General features: G+C 37.8%; 1 protein-coding gene across 1 annotated transcript in view; it reads left to right on the forward strand.

The window, feature by feature from the left end:
• Positions 1-11,619: 11,619 nt before the first annotated feature.
• COL19A1 (collagen type XIX alpha 1 chain) overlaps positions 11,620-15,478 on the forward strand; it is a 426,484-nt gene continuing 422,625 nt past the window's right edge. The window contains exon 1 of the mRNA XM_069070725.1: positions 11,620-11,716. The gene's annotated coding sequence lies outside the window, so the exon portion shown is untranslated. The remainder of the gene's footprint in view (positions 11,717-15,478) is intronic.

The following is a 15,478-nucleotide window of genomic DNA, read 5'->3' on the forward strand; positions in this document are numbered from 1 at the left end:
TTCTTATACATGCAAATTAAAAGTAACAAAGAACAAAAGATTACACAAAGAATACATTTTTTTTCATGTCATCTACCAAGATCCCATTCTAATGAGTTTTTGCAAGGTGGAGGTGATGCAGGATGTTAGTTGCACCTGCAAAATGCCTCCTCTGGCAAGAATGACTATGTAAGCTTTGAATGCATGTTGAACAGTTTATATGTGTTTGTCACTCAAGAACCAGCCTAGGCAAGTCCAGTGAGACTCATCTCATCCTTGAAAGGTCTGCCATCAAAAGATCTATTATTATTACATATATTCACAGAATCTCCACATCAGCCTGGGGTAGGTTGGGGATTTGTGAGAGTTTGTGATCTGAACCAGTGGGGTGTGGGGATCATCCTCACTAATGAATAGAGGATGTGTGGTAAGGCAGAAAGAACACTGGTTCTGGAGTTAGAGGACAGTGATATTAATGGGATTTAAGATCATCCCTGCCCATTAATAAGCCTCACATGGAGCCCATTGAGGGAAGTTTGCTTAGGGGAGACTTGCTTGTAGGAAGGCTTTCACACCTTTTGCTAATTTCTAATTAGGCACTGAGTCTCGGTTGTGATGCCTTTTGAGAAGTGTGTATATATATATATACACATATATATATACACACTCTCAGTTGGCATTTTGCTATGGGGGCTCACTTGTGAGAAGGATCTTGTGATTCCCTGACCAATATTCTGAGTGGCCATATGTTCAGAGCCCCCCACCCCCACCCCAGCTGCTCAGATGTAAAGGCTCTCTCAGACCTGGAATGTATGTAAAGTATACAGCAATATTGCTTTGATTCAGGCAGTCAGAGCCCTGTCTGTTGGTCTTTATTTCTCTAATTCTCTGTATTTTCTCTGAAGTTCAGGGTGCTGACTTTTCTCCTAACTAGTGAACATAATTAAAAATAGATCATTGACCCCTTAAACACCTATCTTTTCTAATAAAGCAGATCTAAGAACCTGTTCTAGCAGCCATCCTGGGTATGCCAGTGTGGTTGCCGCTACAAGGACCTAGACTTAAAATATTGGCTCTGCTATTTAATTATCTGTCTGACACTGGGCAAGTCATTTGACTCCCCTGGGCCTCAGTTTCCTTATCTATAAAAAGCAAGTTATATTAGAACACTTCTGAGTTGCTTTATAGCTTTAGATCTATGATTCTTCATCACCAGTATTCCTTTATGTGATTTATCTCCATCTCTCTTATTTTATTTCTTTCTCTTGCCTCTAGGACCAAATACAAAATGCTTTGTTTGCAAAGCCCTTCATAGCCTAGATCCCCTCCTACCTTTCCAGTCTTCTTATACCTTATTCTCCAACACGTGATCTTTGATCCAATGGCACTAGTCTCCTGGTTGTACCATGAACAAGACACTCCATCTTTTGACTCCAAGCATTTTCTCTTTCTGTCCCCCATTCTTGCTCTCAGACTACTGTTCTCCCTGGTTTCCTTTAAGTCCTAAGTCATATCTCACCTTCTACAGGAAGCTTTCCCTGACCCCTCTTTAACAGATACATGGGATTTTTTAAAAGTTTCAATTAAACATTTTTTCCAAGTCAAAATTGAAAAAATGGTATTGATGCATGACCTTCTGGTACAAATAGCAAAAGCTCATGTAAACTGTACCATTTTTTTCAAATAATAAATTTTACTTTGCTATAATCAAGTACATAGAAACACAGAATGAAAAATGCTAGAACAAAAGTTCTCTGACAAGGTATAAGGAGAATATTCAATCTTTAAAGGAAGTAAATTAGATCCTGAAGGAAAAAAATATTTATGTTTCCTATAATATATCCTTGTGACAGGCAACAAAGTCAGAGAAGTTAGAATAGGTGAATTTAAATGTAGCTATCTAAATTGATTTTCAACACAGAAAATTAATTTTAAAGGCTTTTGTAAGCTCCTTTTCTGGATCAACTGCTGTGGTTCAAAGAATACTGTGCTATGAACTTCAGTTGCTGAACCACTGATAGTTTATCTGATCTTTTGAAGTGCACAAAATTATGACCTGGTCAATTTCATCTCTGATACTCGGTCACTTAAGATTAAAGAAAAATAAATACGAAAGAGACAGAAACAGTGGTGTCATGTGTTCATGGCCACACAAGAGGTCAGGATGGGGAGAAAGGCTGCTAACAGTAGCCGGACATTACTACTACTTCTGTCTCCATCTGGAAGCTTATGACATTTCTTCCTCGTTACTTGAACAGCACCAGGGAAGAAAGTTTGTCTGTTCATGTCTTGTGCATATAAACTCTGTTCCAGCTTCACAGCCAATTAAAATGCCGTAAGACACACTGACAAGAAACAGTTAGAATACTTACACGTGCTCTAAAGAGACAGGTCCTTCTGATACCTAGAAGCAAATTCCTTAAGCTGCCATGTGAATTTGCAGGAGGAAAATACGTATGCTCCAAGAACTGGGCCCCAGTGGCTAGTCAACTGTTACATTAGAATCAAAGGAGTGCAAATAATTTTAATAATTCATAAAATATTCAGCCTCTTTGGATCTCCTAAATTTCTTATCAGTCAGTGAGGTTAACCTTTATGTTGTCCCCTATGATCATTCCTGTCTTTACACTTTTAATTACCCTGTTCTATGGAATCACAGAATCTCATACTTGGAAGAGATTTTAGACAGAAACTTTTTAAGCTATGAAAAAAAAAATATGGGGGCAGTTAGGTGGTGCATTGAATAGAGCACTGACCCTGGAGTCAGGAGGACCTGAGTTCAAATTCAACCTCAGACACTTATCACATACTAGCTGTGTGACTTTGGGCAAGTCACTTAACCCCAATTGCATAGCATTCTCCCCTTCAAAAAGACAAAAAACAGATCCCACTACATCTATACTTTGTAGAGTACTTAGCATAAATGAATATTTTAATTTGTCCAAGGATCTTTTCTGCATCCATCAAAGTGGCTTGGAATTTTTTTTATTTTTAATTGGATCAAGTTTATTATTTCCCTAATGTTGAACCATCTTCAACAACTGCTATAAATCCAATTTGGTCAAAATGAATGATTTCTTGACTGAATTGCTGTAGTCTGACAGAATATTATTTAGAATTTTTGAACTGATATTTATTAATGATTTTTCTTTGTTTTATCCTTTCCTGGTTTAAGTATTTGGATTGTATTTGTCCCTAAAAGAAATTTAATGGAGTACTTTCTCAATATTTGAGAATAAATGTATAATATTGGTATTAATTGTTCTTTAAAAGGTTGATAGAATTCTCCTGTAAATCCTTTATTACTAGGTGATTTTTCACTGATCTCATGTTAGTTTCAAGTGCCATCATCACATTGCTTGCCAGCTCTAGCTTGCCAATATTCTTCCTAAAATGTGGTACTCATAAAAGCACTCCAAATAGGATCTGACTAAGGCAACAAAAATGTAAATATCTCTTAAAACTATGCTTCTCATAATGTAGCCTAAGATCAACTTATTCTTTTTGTATGACATGTCATTCTTGCCTCACATTGAACTTATGAACTAATACTCCTAGATCTTTCTCACATGATGAGTTACCTAGTTAGGATGTCTCCACCTAGAACTTATACTTAAACCAAATGTCAAGTTTTCATTTTCCCCCTTTAAACTTCATATTCTTATATAATACTATCATTCTGGTCTGGGTAACAGTGAAGAAAAGAAAGAACTATTCACTTTCACTAAATTAAGATTATGGAGAAGCAGGGAAGAAGGGGAGTGTCTTCCTCACTGTCCATTGCTCTGGAGCACAGAGCCTGTCACTGTGGTGATAGGATATTGGGATATGGAAGAATGTGTCAAAATTTTCCTGCCTATATACTACACATACCTGGGTTTGACTTGGTAGCATCCTTCTTTTCTTGAGGGGCTCACATCCAGTGCAGGCAGGGAAGGCTAGCAAACTGAGTGAGCAGAGTTAAATTCCTTGAGAGTAGGGACCATTTTTTGCCTTTCTTTGTATTCCTAGAGCTTAGCACATTGCCTGACATATAGTGGATGCTTAACAAATGCTTGTTGACTGGAAGATTCTGGTGTATTTGACAAACCCATGGTTAGTTATGGAGGGGGGTGGAATGTAACTCATCTTCTCATAGTCTAATTGGTTATCACCCACCCTTTGAGGTCAATTGACAGCTTCCTCACAGACATTCCAAATTCCTAATCATCATCTTTCTTGACCTCTCTGCATCATTTGACATAGTTTACTATCTACCTTTCTTGGATACTATCTCCTCAAAGGGTTTTTATGATGCTACTCTCTCTTGACTCTCTTCCTTTGACCCAGCTAATTTGCACACAACTATAACTATTGATCTGTTTAACTGTTGGATCCCTTGAGTAGAATGTCAGCTGCTTGAGGGCATGAAGTGTTTTTTTTCCAGTTTGTCTGTTTTTCCTAGTACCTAACTCATAGTAGGGACTTAAAAAATGTTGGTTGGTTGGAGATATTTTATTCCAGGGTTGAGGAAAAAAGCATAAATAAATGTATTTTTGTGAGAACAGAAAAACAAAAGTGAATGGCATTCATATGAATTAAAGTTGGAAAGGTGATATTAAGACACACAATAGAGTGTACTGGATGCCAGAGAAATTTTTTTTCTGTTTTGTGGTATGTATCAATGACTAATTTTGATCAGAAGAGTGACATGGCCAGACATGCTCATAGGAAGAACACATTGGGAGCAATATGATGAAGGAGATCCTGGAGAAACGCCAGTTAGGAGGCTATTATTATTAATAATAATCCCAGGTGAGAGGTAATAGCCTGAATTACACCAATGGTTCTAGGAGTAGAGAGAAGGGAATGCATGTAATAGGTAAACACAGAAGTAACCAGACTTGGGAAATGATTAAATCTATAGGGTAAAGAAAAAGGGAAAACTAAAGATGTCCAAATTTTCCAGTCTGATTTCAAACCTAAATTTCCTCATCTATAAAATGAAAGGGTTTGACGCTGTAATCTTTCAGCTCTTTTCAGGCTCTATAGTTTAATGGCTCTATTTGGGGGGTATTATGTAAGATTTTAAAAGTTGCATTTTTTAAGCACCTACCACTGTTGCAGGCACTGGGGATACCAAGACAAAAATAAAAGCAGTCCCTGCCTTCAAGAAGCTTAAAGTCTATTCTTAGGCAGCAAGGTGGAAAAAACACCAGATGGGATCATGAAGAGTTGGACATGACTGAAAAACAACAGAAAAAGGTGATTCGGTGCAAAGGGCATTGATCCGGGAGTCTGGAAGACTGAAATTTAAATCCAGCCTTAGATATTTACTAGACCAAGGGCAAATCATTTAACCTCTGCCTAATTCAGTTTCTTGAGTGTAAAATGGGGGGTGATAATAGCACCTACCTCACAAGCTTGTTTTGAGGGTCAAAAGAGTTCTTATTTGTAAAGTACTTGCCATAAGTACCTTGCCCATAGTAGGTCCTAAATAAATGTTTGTTCCCTTCCCTCTCTTTCCATTTTCTATTGAGAAAAAAAAATGTACCCAGATAAATACAAAAACATATGCAAAGTTAATGCAAAGTCATTAATGCAAAGAGCAATAATCACTAGGTTGTATAAGGAAAGGTCATATATTGGAGATTACAATTAATCTGAGTGCTGAAGAGTATCGATTACTAATCAATAAAGATTTATTAAGTACCTGCTATGTGCTAGGCACTATGCCAAGTACTGGGGATACAAATATGAAAAAAGACAGTTCCTGCCCTCAAGGAGTTTAGGATCCAGTTGGAGAAGACTACACACAAAAGGCAGCTGAAAGGGGAGGGGTGGGGGTGGAGTACCCCATATGGATAGTGCAGAAGTCAATCAGAGAAATCCCAAAGTAGTGCAGGCAGGTGAGAAATGAAATGTCTGAACTGAGCTCTCCCCTTAAATGAAAATTTGCTGTTCACAGCCCTACCATCCAATCAGAGAAGCAGAGGGTAGTGATGAGGAGAGTACCAAGAGAGCCAGGGACTCCAAGTACTGGAAATCAGTAGAGAGATTATTCTAGCCATAAGGGGATAGCCAGTGGAAAGACCTAGGAGCAGGAGATGATTGAATTTAAAAAGGAAGTGCAAATAAGCCAATTTGACTGGAAATGTAAGCCTATGAAATCATCCTAGTGATACAGGTTGGAGCCTAAATGTGAAGAATTTTAAAATATGAACAGAGCAGTCTGTGCTAAAGGCAATAATCCCTGAAATTTCTTGAGCAGGAGAATATGATGGTCATTACTGTGCTTTAGGAATATCAGACAATATGTCACCTATATGAAGGATGGTATAAAAAGGGGAAAGGCTAGAGGTAGAGAGACCAATCAGGAGTCTATGGTAGCAATAGTCTAGGTGAGAGATGATGAGGGTCTAAAGTAGGGTAGTAGGGGGGGCCAGGCCGGCTCCAGTGTTGAGAAGACCTGGAGATCGAACCCAGGCTCAGACACTTAGCACCCATTCAGAAACACCTGGCCGTGTAACCTTGAGCAAGTTACTTAACCCCAATTGCTTTAAAAAAAAAATAAAGTAGGGTGGTAACTGTGGAATGAAGGAAACATTTATTAAATGCCCTCTTCTATTGGGAGAAAACATGTGCCCAGATAAATAAATACAAAATACATACACATTTAAAACAAAGTCATTTCCAGGGAGAAGAGAGAGCACTAAACACTAGTTGTGTCAGGAAAGGTCATATATTGGGGTTTACAATTCATCTGAGCCCTGAAGAGAATCAATTTACAAATATTATTTCTATTTAATCTTCACAACAACTATGAGAAGTTGATATTATTATTATTTCCATTTTACAGTTGAGGAAGCTAAGGCAGACTTATTAAGACAAGTTAAATGACTTGCCTAGGGTCATAGAGTTAGTAAGTGTCTGATACTGGGTCAGAGCTTCCTTCTTCTAGTCCTAGCACTATCAACTGCCCTACCTAGTTAACTACCCTCTTTAGGAGTAGAGGATTAGTTTACTTTAATACTTGTTTAAAATATTCTTTTTTTAACACAATGTGAAATTTTTATTATATAGACTTTCTTCAACATTCACTTCTATAAGATTTTGAGTTCCAAATTTTTTTCTTCCCCACTCCCCAAGAAGACATGCAATCTGATACAGGCTATACATGTACAATCATATTAAACATATTTCCACATTAGTAATGTTGTAAATCAGAACAAAAGGGAAAAGTCTTGAAAAAGAAAAAAAGAGAGAAAATAGTATGCTTTGATCCATATTCAGAGTCAATAGTTCTTTCTCTGAATGTGGATAGCATATTCCTTCTTGGGTTTTTTTGGAATTGGCTTAGAATATTGTATTGTTGAGAAAAGCTAAGTCTATCAAAGTTGGCCATTGAACAGTGTTGCTGTTGCTGTGTACAGCATTCTGGTTCTGCTCACTTCACTCAGCATCAGTTCATGTAAGTTTTCCAGGTTTTTCTGAAATCTGCCTGTTCATCATTTCTTTCCCCAACTGATGGACAGCCCCTCAATTTCTAATTCTTTGTCACCACAAAAAGAGATGCTGTGATTATTTTTGTACATATGGGTTCTTTCCCTCTTTTTGATCTCTTTAGGATACAGACATAGTAGTGGTACTGCTAGATCAAAGGGTATGAACAGTTTTGTTGCCCTTTGGGCATAGTTCCAAGTTGCTCACCAGAATGGTTGGATCAGTTCATAACTCTACCAACAGTGCATTAGCATTCCAATTCTTCTACATCTTCTCCAAAATTTATCATTCTTTATTCATATTAATCAATCTGATAGGTGTGAGGTGGTACCTCAGAATTGTTTTAATTTGTGTTTTTCTAATCAATAGTGATTTAGAGCATTTTTTTCCATATGACAATAGATAGCTTTAATTTCATCTGAAAACTGCTTGTTCATATCCTTTGACCATTTATCAATTGGGGAATGACTTGTATTTTTGTAAATTTGAGTCAGTTCTCTATATATTTTAGAAAAGAGACCTTTATCAGAGACACAGCTTTCTTCTTCCTTTCTAACTTTGGTTGCACTGGTTTTGTTTGTAAAACAACTTTTTATTTAATGTAATCAAATTATCCATATTGCATTTCATACTGTCCTCTATCTCTTGTTTGGTCATAAATTCTTCCCTTCTCCATAGAGCTGATAGGTAAATTATTCCTTGCTCTTCTAATTTGCTTATGGTATAACCCTTTATGTTTAAATCATGTACCCATTTTGACCTTATCTTGGTATACAGTGTAAGATGTTGGTTAACACCTAGTTTCTGCCATACTGTTTTCTAGTTTTCCTAGCAGTTTTTGTTAAATAGTGAGTTCTTGTCCCAGAAGACAGAGTCTTTGGGTTTATCAAACAGTAGATTATTACAGTCATAGACTACTGTGTCTTGTGCACCTAACCTATTCCACTGATATACCACTCTATTTCTTAACCAGTACTAAATAGTTGAAGATTCTTAAAGGACATAAATGAAAGTGAACTTTAAAAACACACTTCTCAGCTTTCTCCACATGGAATGGAATGTTAGCATTGACACCTCTGCTTTATCAATACCTAATCCTAATGTCTTACTTTGTGTGAGAGACACTGATCTTTTGAAGATGTTCTTATATATTAAGTGTTGAAACCCATGCCAGTGATCACCTCCTCCCCTCCAATATTCAAGCCAGGTGCATTTACAAGCTAGATAATTCTTTTAGGAATATAAGAAAACATAAAAATGACAAGTGAAAGCAGTATATTTTACAATAAGAATCTCTACTATAGAAGCAATGGCAAAAACAACACATTGAGTCAAAAGTTAACTATTGAACATAATTGAGACTATAAAAGTTGTAGGCCACTTCTTTTAACCCTTAAATGTAATAGAGTTACATTTAGGCATGAAAGTGAATATAACTAGAAGGGAATGTTGATGATGACAAGTCTGTATTCGGTAATTACAGTTAACAGTAACGTCTGTTCTACTGCTATTGATGCATTGAAGTTATTTGCTGGGTTTTTGTGTAGAAGTCATGTGTGCCAGTGCCCTGAAAATTCACTGAAGAATGAATACCCTTATGTTTTGGTAACTGAGAAGTTAGCTTGGGGCACTACAGAATTTCTTTCTCCTTGGCAAATGGAAACTATGGAATAATAAATAAAAAAGAAAGTAAAAAGAAAATACAAAAGGATCTGATAAATGCAATATTTAGAACGTTAAAAAATGAAGAGGCATAATGAAAAGGATTAGACAAGAATAAGACTCCTTAAGGGGAAAATACTCCCAAACATTACAAACCTATTGTTAACATACTGAATAATGTTCATTTTAAATGGGTTATACTGTACATCTGGTGTATTCAAAGAATAGAACCAACTTTGAAAAAAACATCAAATATAGTTCACTCCTCTGGTGGCACAAAAACAGTTAACCTTGTCCTGCACAGAACATAAATGTTGAAAGGTTTTCATTTCTAAAATAGCTTTTTTAGTACAGAAGGGATTCCCACATGCACACAGCTAAACTGGGCATTAGAAAGGCAGCAAGCTGTTTGCCAAGATTCAGAGTTCTGTCAGAAGCCCCTATTATTTTCAGATGTTAGGTCAGGAACAGCAGTTTCAGGGGAGTGTTAAAAGAAAGACTGATCCTTTTAAATTTTACTTAGGATACATAAAGTGTTGCTGGTTAGGAAGAAGAGACTTTCTATTTTAGGTCACTTTCAAATTCAGTGACAAGAATTTTAGAAAAGACCAAAACTTGGCAGAGTATGAGGGTGAGTGTGTATATGTGCCTATGTGTGTGCATGTGTGTGCCTGTGTGTGGGGGGTATGGAAAAGCCTGATGATCAGATGTCATTTTGAAACCAGCATTATTAAAAGAGTGAATGAAATGGGAATACTTAAAAAATGGAAACTAGATCATGTAGCTGAAGTTTAAGCCAGATACAGGATAATGAATAGTAGTCATTTGAAAGTAAAGAATACAGTTCTCCATTTTTGTGTGTGTGGGGATAGAAATGGATATTTTAAAATGGTAACATAATGGATACAACCATACTTGGATATTTCAAATGACTGTTAAATATTTTGGAGAATTGTGAGATTTTAAAAATGTTTAAAGTATGTTATTTATATTAAAAACAAATCACAGGTAAAAGTTTAATTTCTTGAGTATTTTTCTAGATTTTAAATGGTACCAATTAAATATGTGTCCATTGCATGGAACTTTATTTCAAGAGAAATTAGAGCCAGAGTGCTCATTTCAAAATAACAGCTGTTTGTGAATATAGGAAAATACAACCTAACAGGAAACAAATGTCAAAATATGGATTATAAGGTAGGTTTTGTTGTTGTTGTTTGTCAATGAAATAAACACCAAAAAAACATGAAGTTATGAATTATGTTTTTCAAAATGGTCATTGAAGTAGTATGACTCACTTGGTATCATGACTGGTTGGCTTTTCTCCATAGTGATCAAAAATTCATGATGAAAATCATGTAAGAAGAGAATATTTTATGAGATTTAAAAACATGCTATATAAGGAAGAAGATTTGAATCACTGTGGATAAGGATCTAGATGATAAATGAATCTGAAATTCCTAATACTTATATCAGCCTGGAGGACATGTAAAAAAAAATCTATCAGTCCATTCTTTTACCAGCACTTCTAATATTTATTAGTCTTATCAGTGAATGGCATGTCAAGGGACATGAAATATTTGTGCTGTCAAGTTATATTTAAAATTTTTTGATTAAAAAATCTTACTTCCTCCAGACATTTCATTTAGACCCAGTCCATGATTATTCAAGTAGCTTATTTTTGTTCTTTATTACAATTTTAATCTTCTAAGACTTTTGATTATTATTAATCAATAAAGTAATATCTCTAATTTGTATAAAATGAAATTCCTTGACCAATGACAACCCTGAGCTACAACAAAACATTTAAGCAAGATATTCATTCTCCAATGTCCAGATTGACTTTCTATGTGCTACCTACTTTTCTTTCTCCTGTGTTCCTGTTTTAAATATAAAGAGATCTGAGGAAAATGGTCATATTCAGATGTTGAGTAACCCCAAAGTTCAAAACTGAGAATTGGTGGTAAGCATTAACACCTGAACAAAACTATTTCACTTTAAGAATGAATGATATGACCTTAGAAACAGTAAAACTATTATTTGAAGTACTCTGTACTTATTTTTATTTACTTATTTACTTATATACTTATTTAATTTTTTTTAAATGAGCATGCTTTCAGCTTTTTTTTTTCAAACTTATAATAGAAAAGTGGGGGTGGGGGGATGATGTTCTTATTGATCAGTTGTTAAGATCCCATTCTCCACCTGTAGGTTCCTGCTATACACAAAACTTTCTATTTACTGCTCAAAAACCAGAAGTCAGATACTCCCCAAACCTTGAAGTCAAATAGTCCATTTTATTGTTTGTGAAACAGCTTGCAAAATATACCACATCACATCCTTTTCTGGGATAAAATTGCCAGACCTAAAAAATCTTATTGTGATTAGGAAAGACCTGTGCATGTCTTGGTGTCCCGTCTTGCAGTGTTTTCAGTTCTTGCTGAGTGGGAGGGTCACAGTGTGTGAGACTAATAAGGACAGAGATGCATCCCCTTTCCCACTCATAGGGAGACTCACTCAAGCAACTCTTCAGCAGTTACAGCAGCCTTGTACGGACCTCTACTGTGCTTCTGAGGGACTTAAACAAAAACTGAAGGTAAGCTGTTCAAATTTGTAACTGCCTCTGCTTTCCCTGGCAAACACACATATATTCTGTGCATGTAATCTGTCCACGTCAATGGTCATTCATGTTTATCTGCTTCTCAGTGTTTTAACTATGCTCAGTGACTCATTTACATACTATACCATGGACAAGTATATAGAACATACTTAAGTGAGCACCACATAGACACATATATACCTTTTATTATAGATTCCACACAAATTTAACATTATAACATGGTCATGTCAGTTTGGTGTGCTACATATTGGGCAGTATTTCTGTAATGCAGGTTTGTCCGTTTTATAGCTTGGCTATAGGTATGTCTGAATACAAGCATACAGGCAGTTAAGTATGTGCTGGTGTGTGTGTAGACACTAGCAGTGTATTAATTGTCATAAAGAAATCCTAGTGATTCTATGCGTAGTGACAGTGCCCTTGCTATAAGAATAAAAATCCAGAATAAGCAAATGCTGTTAGATCTTGATGTGGATATTCTGGTGGCCTAGGTCCGGTAACTTAAGATGTGTTAGCATGTTAGAAATTGAGAAAATAGGTATAAATTGGTGAAATTAGAGGTTCTTGGTCTTCAATTCCTGCTTAGGGTAGTACTACCTACCGGGACATTCTGGAATCTGCTCCTATGTCATGGCCTAGGTGATACTACGGGAGGTAGGGGAGGAGAGGAGGGAAGCAGCTCTAGCTGCAGCGGCCCGGGCACGATTTCTGCAGGAGTGCCCCAGATCCCCCGCTTCCTAATTACCATGCAGCACGCGGCTGCTACTCCAGGCTAGCGGCTGCCTCCCGAATCCTCCAGTTGCATCCGTGGCCGCCGCTCGAAAGTCCAGGTCACTGCTGCTAGAACGCCGCTGGCCGCGGTCGCTGCTGGCCGCAGTCCCCGCTGAGCGAATGCCTTCCGCGGCCCTAGCTGGTGCCGGCGCCGCGGCACGAACGCCGGCCGCTGTTCGTGTGGTCTCAGGCGCCGTGGGAGTGTTGTCGCCTCCCTCAGCGCGCAGTCTCAAGACTCGGGCGCAGCCCAGCTAGGGCGCTGCAGGGTCCCGCAGAAGTTTGTTGGCGTGGAGCCAAGCGCACTATCCCCAAGTGGGGCGGCAAGGAAGCCAGTTAGCAGCCAGAGGAGCGTGCCAGAGGCTGAACCAGAGACCTAGCGGGACCCGGCAGGGCGGAAGCAGGGGAGGAGGTGCATGGAGAGGAGCTGGGGACAGGCTAGGTTAGGTCCAAAACGAAGAAAGAGACAATGATAGCACTGAATAACTAGTGTGAGCGAGGTGCATGCAGCTAACACTACCCAGAAAAGCTGAAACTAGTTTGGGAGACAAGCTAGGGGAGAGAGGAAATGGGTGGGATGGAGTATTAGGAACCCTGCACACCATGGGCTCCTAATACATGTTAGTTATATTGAATAGTATCGAAGGGACTGAGTGGGACTCGGTATCAGGGTTTGAGAGAACAATTTGAAAGGAAAATCTAGGAACATCAAAAAGCGAGAATTTGGGGTTTGGGCTTAGGCAGAAATAACTGAAATTGTTCCCTCCCCTTCCTTTCCAACTCTCACCACACTCCTTTACCCATAATCATGTTTACATGTTTACACTACTTATCTCATAGAATTCCCACTGTGGGGAAAGTGCCTTGTAAACCTGAAAGCTCTGTGTAAATATGAATGACTGTATTATCCTGGCTTTGGAAGGCTCAGAAGAATTGAGAAGGACAAGGAGATGAGAATAGCAAGGGCTCCCGGAAGCACTTTGCACCATCCCAGAAGTGGCAGTGTGGGTAAGAAGTGCATAGTTAAAGTCAGAAGAAGAAATAGGGAGCCAGAACTTTCACTTTGTCCCTACCTCTGGCGTTAACAGAAAGAGTTCTGAATTTGGAATAAGAGGACAAGATGGGTTCAAATGCTAGCAACTCATTTAAAATTTCTGGGCTTCAGTTTCCCACTCTATGAAATGAGAGGACCTGGACTAAATGACTTCTGAGGCCATTCTGGACTCTAAATCTATGATTTTATGACCACTGCTGTGATTTTTTTAAACTAAAACAAGATCTGTTCACATTCTTGGGGAGTGCAGTTCAAGTGGCAGCTTTTAAAGTAAGGATTCTTAACTTGGTGTCCCTGGAAACTTGGCAGGAAGGAAGGGGGAGTCTGTGAATTTGGATGGGGAAAAAATTACATCTTTATTTCTATACAATTGGTTTCCTTTGTAATCCTGTGTTTTATGCACTTAAACATATCCTCATAAGAAGTTTCGTAGATTTCATCAGACCTCCAAAAGGGTCAATCACACACACACACACACACACACACACACACACACACACACACACACTTTAGGAGCTCCTTACCTAAAAGAAACCTATACTGATCCCTCCCCACCCCAACCTGCTAGTGGTCTTTCCAGCTCACTCCACCTTACCTTCACATTGTATCCTCCAGTTAAATGGAAGATACTTGAGAGCAGTGGCTATTTGTTTTTGTATTTTTATCACCACTATCTACCACATTCAGGCATTGATTAAATGCTTATTTAATTGAATTGAATTGTTGGTCCTTTACACAATAGAATTTTCTTAAATGAGCCCTGTGGAGACAAGGTATTACTGCAGAAAGAATAAATCTCTCTCTTGATCTATTGTACTATTTGATCTTGGAGAGGACACAGGCTCCTTGGGTTTCAGTTTCCTCATTTGTAAAATGAGAGGGTTGGTCTAGATGGCTTCTGAGGCTACCTTCTTGCTTTGGGGTCAGCGATCCTATGTTTTTAGGCATCAACTTTTAGGACAATTTATGTAGGCATGGGATTTTCTCACTTTGTAGACTTGGAAATTACCTGTGAAGATGTTGCTATTTGAACTGTGGATGTGAATGAGGTCCTGAAAAGTATCCCAGTAAAAACCACCTTTTGAGAAGAAGTTGATCAGTGTGAATAACCTTCCAAGTAGGACAAGAGGAAGATGGTCTGGAAGTAGAGAGTTAATTCCCTGGGAGAGAAGGGGAATGAACACTAGCAGGAGGGTTTCCTACATAAAATATGTCCAGTCCTATTACTAAAAACTCTGAGGAATTTCAATGTCTGATTTCTACTTTTTCCCCCAGAAGAGGTAGAGAAATCTTAGGAAATAGTTAGTTCATTCTGAACCTCAACATTGAGAATGCCATTCAGATAGCAAAAAAGAAAGTTGAAAGGTGATTAAAAATCATTATCCCTACTGTGACTTTCTGTATCTGAATCACTGACTCCTACAGGTATCATGGCAAGTAAACCATCCAACAAATGTGGATGCTTATCTTATTCTTAAAACTTTCTAGGAAGAGAATTTAATATTCAGCATATTATTTGATTTTAAAGTCACCTTTTTGGTAAGCAAACTTTTCTTCTGTCATACCTAAGTCTCTTTTGCTATGATTTTAAAAACTCACCTTCTTGCTATTCCTCACATACAGCAACTCATCTTCCATCTCTGTGCCTTTTCCCTGGACATAAGTCCCTCTTTCCTTTTCTTTCTTAGAAAATTCTACTTCCTTCAAGACTCAATTCAGCACTACCTTCTACCTAAAGCCTTTCCTTACTCTTCCAATATTATTATATAAAGCAGAAATGATGGAAATGAATGGATCTGGATGGAATTAGTCAGGAAAGACTTCATAGGGGAAGTGAATCTTGAACAAAATATTACAGTCAGGTAATAGTGTGGTTTGCCCAAATAGAGCAAGGAGGGCATTCCAGGCAAAAGGAATGG

Source organism: Petaurus breviceps, unplaced genomic scaffold (genome assembly GCF_028583685.1).
Source record: "Petaurus breviceps papuanus isolate PSGF00001 unplaced genomic scaffold, PetGlider_PUasm1.0 90822, whole genome shotgun sequence".
In the NCBI taxonomy this organism is placed as follows: Eukaryota; Metazoa; Chordata; class Mammalia; order Diprotodontia; family Petauridae; genus Petaurus; species Petaurus breviceps.